Source organism: Cupressus sempervirens, chromosome 4 (genome assembly GCF_028749045.1).
Source record: "Cupressus sempervirens isolate cs-2001-9-10 chromosome 4, ASM2874904v1, whole genome shotgun sequence".
In the NCBI taxonomy this organism is placed as follows: Eukaryota; Viridiplantae; Streptophyta; class Pinopsida; order Cupressales; family Cupressaceae; genus Cupressus; species Cupressus sempervirens.
The window spans coordinates 750,144,636-750,151,964 of NC_143121.1; positions in this window are offsets into that span (position 1 = coordinate 750,144,636).

Consider the following 7,329-nt stretch of genomic DNA (forward strand, 5'->3'; position numbering starts at 1 on the left):
TAATAAATTCACTATGCATTCATTATCATAGAGTCTAAATCGACACAAAATCATTCTAGAGCATTTCAATGACAATAAAGAACTTTCTTTTCTTACAATAACCATTTATGTGACTCCATAGCTAGTCTACTAAAAAAGATTGACCAGAGTAAAATGGATCGATCAAAGACAACATGAATTTTATTATGGAATCATTTCTCAAATGGATTAGTAAATAATGAATTAGAGTGAAGTACTACATCGTTATCCAATTTACACATATGATTGTTAGGACAAGGATACAATAGGTAGAAGTTGTCTAGAAACATAGAATTAATGAATCATAATGTTCATAAAGTTGGTTAACTGTTATGAATTAAATATCTTTTATACATAAATATATTTTAGTTTGGAATCAAAGATATCATTGATCATTCTTATGAGATCTACATTCATTAACAAACACATTTAATCTTCTTAAGGAACATTTGGTATTTTTATGTGCCTTAGAATTAAATTGGTCAAAGTTGAAATAGTTTTAATGGTGTTACCTTGTTTTTACCATTTTTAGATAACTTTGGAGTAATCTAATATAAAAAATGTTAAAATAACTAGGTCCCAAGGTGATAGCTCATCCAATCACTCATCTCATAAAAGTATCGTGTTACCTATTATTTTTCATCATGTTGATACTTTTACATGTTTTGGAAACCATGCCAATAATCAATTTTTTTTTTTTTTCTAATAATCACATTCAAAATCTCTTATTTCATCATCTCTCTTTTTGTTAGTTTTTTGAGTCAAATGTTAACTTATAAATCTTCTAAAGTTTGTAGTCAAATTTTTTGAATTTAATTTTTTTAAAATTTCATCCCACTTAGGTAACGTAGAGGTTCTAACAACTCTTTGAGCCCCAAAAATCCTTTACTGTTAATTGAAATCTTAAGTAAATGGCTAAGATTTGTGAGGTTTTATTAACCTTGAAGAACCCTATTAAGGTTAATATTAAATGGAGCTCCAATGATAAGTTCAAAATAGAGCCAAATGGCCACAATAATTGGATTTTCCAAAACTCCAAAAATACCAAAAAAATCTATCTCGAATTTGTCATAGAAATGACATATCAATAGCAAAGAGTTATTTTAGAGCTTATTGAAGTATAGAGAAGGTTCATAATTTGTAATAGAAAGTTGAATGTTTTCAAAGTGAAATGTGGTATGTTAGTAAGTCAAAGGGTTCTAAAAATTGATTTTAATCCTACAAAAAAAATCGAAATTGTAACTTTATGGATGAAGTGAAAGGTCAAATAAAAAGGAAATTTTTGTAAGAAAAAGATTTCTTCAAACCAATTAAATCCTTATGTTATGGCATTGTATTTTTTTTATGAGTAGACCTTTTCTATTAAAGATATATATCCACAAAAAGGGGCCGAGGGATATACAATCACCCCATGAGTTCACTTAGCACATAGCTAGATAAGATAACTATTCATCATAACAAAATGGTTACATAATAAAGAAAGCCCTCAAGATGCAAGAGTAGTGCCAGCTGAGGGAAGGTCTTTATCATCAAAACCCCAAAATTCTTTAGGGTTGGCAATTAGCTCAAGGGGATTCAAACGATCAATTGGGGTGGTAGCAACATCATCAGTTTATTTTCTCCCTTCAATCTAGGTAGAGGGATAGCTAAATCTAGCCAAGGGTAAATCTATTTAGTATCTCTATGTGAAGAAGACTAGCCCCATTAGGAGTAGCGTGAGGAGCTACTAGAGACCAACCACAACTGAATCTCTATCAAGAAGAGGTTGAGTAATGACAACCATAAAAACCACAATCTCGAGGGAGAGCAAAAGGAAGGCTATGACATTGGAGTATGTAAGTGGTGCACAAAACTACTCTAGCCTCTTTGGCAACCATGAGGAGGGGTACAATCACTAGGTAAAGTATTGGTGGCACCTAGGGGTTGTACATGGGGCATTCCCCCATTGAGCTAAAATCTTATGTAAGTAAGCTACCTCTAGCATGACCTTATCTATCTATACTTGAATTTGCATCATGCCATTATTAAAAATACCTGCTTTAGAATATATAGAAACATGTATATCAAGAAAAATGCGAGAGAATAAAATAGCATTATGGTCTTTCTAGATAGCAAATAAAATATCCATTCTAAAAGCATCCTATATTTGGGAATACTTAAAAGGAAGTTTGGGTGAATCTCCCGGCACAACCATATGCCAGGTAAAGGAATCTATGTAGAAGGACTTGAAAAAATCATGGATCTAGAGACAATAATTCTAGGCTCACTTACAAAACCAAAAAATATGTAGGAAAATTTTTGGCTGGCCACAAAAAGGATGTCTAGGGTCTAGGACACTTAGATGTTAGAGCTTATGGTCCAAAGGTAGCCCCTACCAAAGGAGAGAATAGGAAAAGAGAGCAATTTTAGGCTCTGTGATGGTTTTCCAAACCATGGAAAATATAAGACTCCATGTCTTGTGAGAGGACTACAAATGCCAATGATGGTTGATAGTATCAACCATCTATGAGGAACTAGCCACCAATAGCCCAAATTAGGTTTGTAACTAGTCATATGAGTGGCAAGATACCACTTCTAATCTTTCAACCATGGGCGATATGAATGAATAGCAAGGTTATCTAATAGATTGGGAAGCACTACAAAAATTAGAAGATCAACTATTTGTCAATCTGGATAGATAAGCTTGAACTACACTTGCAGGTCCACCCATGATTAAAAGTTCATAGTAAATCTAGAAAAAAGAGATTTGGGTGTCTTGATTCTCTTTCAAAATAAGTGCAATGAGCTAGCTCCTTGAATTTTAGCTAGTGGAACACCTTGAACAATAAACAAGGAAGATAACCACAAATTTTTCTAGTTCATAGAGAACCCACCTCTAAACCCATTGCCTACCTAGCAAAGCCATGACTTGATGGCTTCCCAAGGTTTCCAAATTCTTTTAGCAACAAATATGCCCTAAATATATACTAGTTCAGTGGTTATGAGAAGGATTTGAAAGCCAATCTCCTTCCAGGAAGGCTAGTTAACCAAAAAAAATAAAGAAATGCAATGTCACAACAATATTTTCCAGGTCGCATTGCAAGTGAGAGCCTAAATTACCCATTTAGCATAGACAGAAATCCTCTATTTGCAAGTGGAAAAAACAATCAAAGACCAGCATAATCTTTGGGAAAATAACAAAAGTCCTAGGAAACTCTATGAAATCTATTATGTACAACATTAGAGGCCTAGAGGAAATCCCTTAGGAGGCATTCAAGCTTGAGGTATGAATCTTTAAAAGGGGCCCAACACAAGTAGTAGACATGTGTAATAGCCAAGACTTTAAAATAAATCTAAAATTTCCCTACAAGGGAGAGAGGCTTGGTGAGCCAATATTTCAATTTGTTCTTAATCTATGCCAAGAAAAATTTCTATAGGCCCATAAGGCAAGCTTGAAAAGTAAATGGAATGCCCAAAAATTGAAAGATTTTATTGAGATGAACCCATTTCCACCTATAACATGACAACCATTAAGGGCCTAGCAAAAAGTATCCAATCATTATAAGTCATTGGAAATATTGTCTTCATCCTTCAAAGGGGTGAGAAAGGTGTCATCAACAAAATGGCCATTCACAAGCTGCATCATCGAATTTAAGAGTGTTATGCCACACACAAGACCTTGTGACATAGTGTTGTTAAGAAGATAGCCAAACCCTTTGGCCACAAACACATATGGAGAAGGTGCTAAAGGAAAATCTTGATGGATAGATCTATAGAGCCTAAAAGTTTCAAATTGTCACCCATTTATGGTAATACAAGCAACGAAATCACCAAATAGCATCTAAACTAATTATAGAAATGTTGGGCCAAATCCCAGGGCTTGAATCATGGTCACAATGAAAGTCCATTCAATCTAGACATAGGAATTGAAAAAATAAATCTTAAGAAACAAGGATTATTTTTTGGACTAATGAGCCCACTCCATACCTTCCCAAACATCAATAATATTATCTAGAATATATCTATATTTAATGAAATGAGTTTTTATAGGATGAACAATCTATGAGAGCATATGTTGGGTTTTAATGGAGAGAGCCTTGGTGATAATCTTGTAAGATACATTCAACAAAGTGACAGGTCTCCAATTGCATATGTCATCAAGATCACCACTTTAGGTATGAATTTGATATTACTCTTATTAATAATTTTGTCAAGGGAATGAGAATCGTATGCCTCTTGATAAACCTGATGCAGATTAGGGCCAACATCCTCCTATAGGACTTTGTAAAATTCATATGGGAAGCTATCACAACCAAGGGCTTTATGATCAACCATGAAAATGATAACTTCCTTGAGGTCAAAAAGTTTGAGCTTCTACTTACAAAAGGTGTATTTCTCTGGAGCAAGCCTATTGGGAGTAGCAGCAAGGCATGCTTGTAATGCCTAGTCATGCACTGTAGAGGGCCCCTATGTAGTGAAGACCTTCTCATAATATTGGGTAGGTTAGAAAGAACCTATTGGTCTTCTTTAATGCCCTTGGTGCCTATCACAGAATGGTGATCCCACATAGCATTAAAATATTTCTTGGAAGCCTAATTGCCAACCCCTACCCCATGGAGATGGGCTTTGATCTAAGCTCCCCTAGAAGCATAGTTTTCTACAAGAGGGGTCTCTAAGAGAAATAACCTGTCATCTCTTCTATCCATTATCCAATACTTGATCAAAACCATCTAGATTATGAGAACAATCAAGGGATTATGGTGAAATCATTAACATTGCTTGTGGTGCTTGAACCAACAAAGGGAAATATTTGGGGGTATGAATGCCCACTATCCCTTGAGTACCAAGGTTTGAAATAGGTGGAAGTAGGAGAAAAGGAATTGAAGGCTCTAATGGCACTAAGCTTGAGCTATTATGATCATTATCCTAAGGCAAAGATTCTACCTTAGCCATAGTGGAGCCCTTGCCCTTGTTCACAATAGTAGTCCATTTTCTTTTTGGTGAGCAGAGCTAGTTTGGCTTCATGGGTTGGCAAACAATTGTGTTCCTGTAATAGGCAATCCCTAATCTCGTGTTTCATGGACTAACACTAATAACAAGTATTTGGGAGTTTTAGGTAAAGCATCTTCTTAGTGAAGGGGGTACCACCTATCTAAATTTCCATTTATTTTTTGAGGTCCTCAAAGAGGTCAACTCCAACCCAAACCCTATGCTAGGGTCAAGCATCGAAAAACTTGTCTAGCTCAAGGAAAACTAGCTTGCCAATAGTTTGCACAATGGCTAGTAGGATAGACCAGTATGTGATCGAAATCCCAAGGAACTCCTCCCATGTGTGAACTTGAAGCTTGTGATCATCAAAGACAACAAATTGTGAGACTAGCCATAAAAAACTAGTAGGGAGGACATGATAGACAAGGGGTCTTGAATAAAAAATGCTTAGCATGGCTGGAATTTCCAAAACGAGAGTGGAAAAAAAATTTGGTAAGGCTTTGAATGCCTTCAAGACAGACACCTTGAGGTGTAGATACCTTGGAAACCCATTCCTACATCATACTTTCAAAAGGAGTATGACCCATAAAATACCCAATCAAGATTTATCTTTCTAGCCAAGTGCATGCACTATCAAATTCCTTGACATTCAAAACATTATTAGGAGAGCAATTAATTTGTGACACACCTTGGGAAAAAACTTGCATGGGAGTTTCCTTGATGGAGCCATTCTCATCAATAGTAGCAACTCAAACACTAGCATCAACTAGTGGGCCAGAGCAAATTGAAGCCATTATAAATGAAAATAAGTCCCACAGTAGATGTGGTATGATAGGAAGAAAACTAGCAAGGATTTATATGAAAGCCACACAAACCCTGGTAGAGTGCATTATAATTTTATGCATTGTTATATTCTTGTTTGCAGATTAGTTTAATAAGGTTTAAGCTTCTATTTATTGCACTTAATTATTTCACCCCCACCCCTCTTCTCATAATTGTGTTGTTTGAATTGCGATTACTTATCGATATATACTAAATATTTTATCACATATTTTGGGGAAATCTATTAAAAATAAAATTTGAAGTCCATACAGAAAGCTAATTATTTAAAAACTAAATATAAGTAGGGGTCAATAAATTTGTTCATATTTCCTAAAATAAATTATTACTAAACCTTAGTTTTTTCAATCAATCTTTTTTCTCAACCATCTTATTCATTTTAAATAGATAATCTTTTTTAAGTATAGATTTGTCAAAATAATATTACTCTAATCCTAAAAGAACTAAAACAAACTCTAATGTAGTAGGATATGAGAGTCTCAAAAGGAGATGTCCTAGCCCTCAACAAATAGCCACAAGATAAAATATCTAATACCAAACACAATTCTTTACTCATAAAAAAACTTATTACATGCAATGTGTCAGGTTGTAAGGGCTTCCTATTTATGACCAAATACAAACCAAGTAATAGTTTTGCAAGAGCCATCAAGATCCAACCCAAAACCTAGCTAGTCTAGATATGTAGCATAACAAAACTCTAGTGCAAACCTCTAGTAATATCTAAACTTGTGATCACAAGACACCAAGAACACTCCTTATTTCCTAATCTATAAGTACTAGCTCTACTAAAATTTTCTCCTATCAGCTACTCCTCCTTCTCCATATTGGATGAATAATGATTCATGACTCCATAAGACCCTCTACTTATACCCAACTATGCCTCAAGGAAAAGTTACAAATTAAATAAATTGTTATATTAAATATATATTTAAGCCACAAGTTAGCCTATAGTAGATACTAAATAACAAATGCCTTAGAATGATTATTTCACCCATCAAATATAACTAGCACCAGTAACCAAGACCCAAATAGGTCCACAAAAACTCCCACAATTTCTCTACATTATGATCACACTCCTCACACATTAAATGAACTAAGTCAATTAATCAAATCTATAAGAACTTCATTTGACAAACCAAATTGTCGAGCATTAACAAATACTACCAACCATCACTGACCTCTTACAAGACTTGCCAACTACTAAAAATAATTATTCAATTGTATATTTTCATTAGTATTGCACAAATGTCACACTCTAACCAAGAACAACTAGTATTAACTGAGCTCAGTTGGGCATTGAAGAAAACTCTAGTATCATCCAAGCAAAATTTTAAAAAAACCAAGTTCATTTGGTCATAAAAAGAATTAGTGTAAACCAAGTTAGGTTATTCAATGAAGATAATTAGTATTAACTAAGTTAGTTCAGTTACCAAAGGAATTTTGTGTTAACCAAGTCAAGTTGGTTACCAAAGAAATTCAGTATCAATCAAGTGATTCATTTTT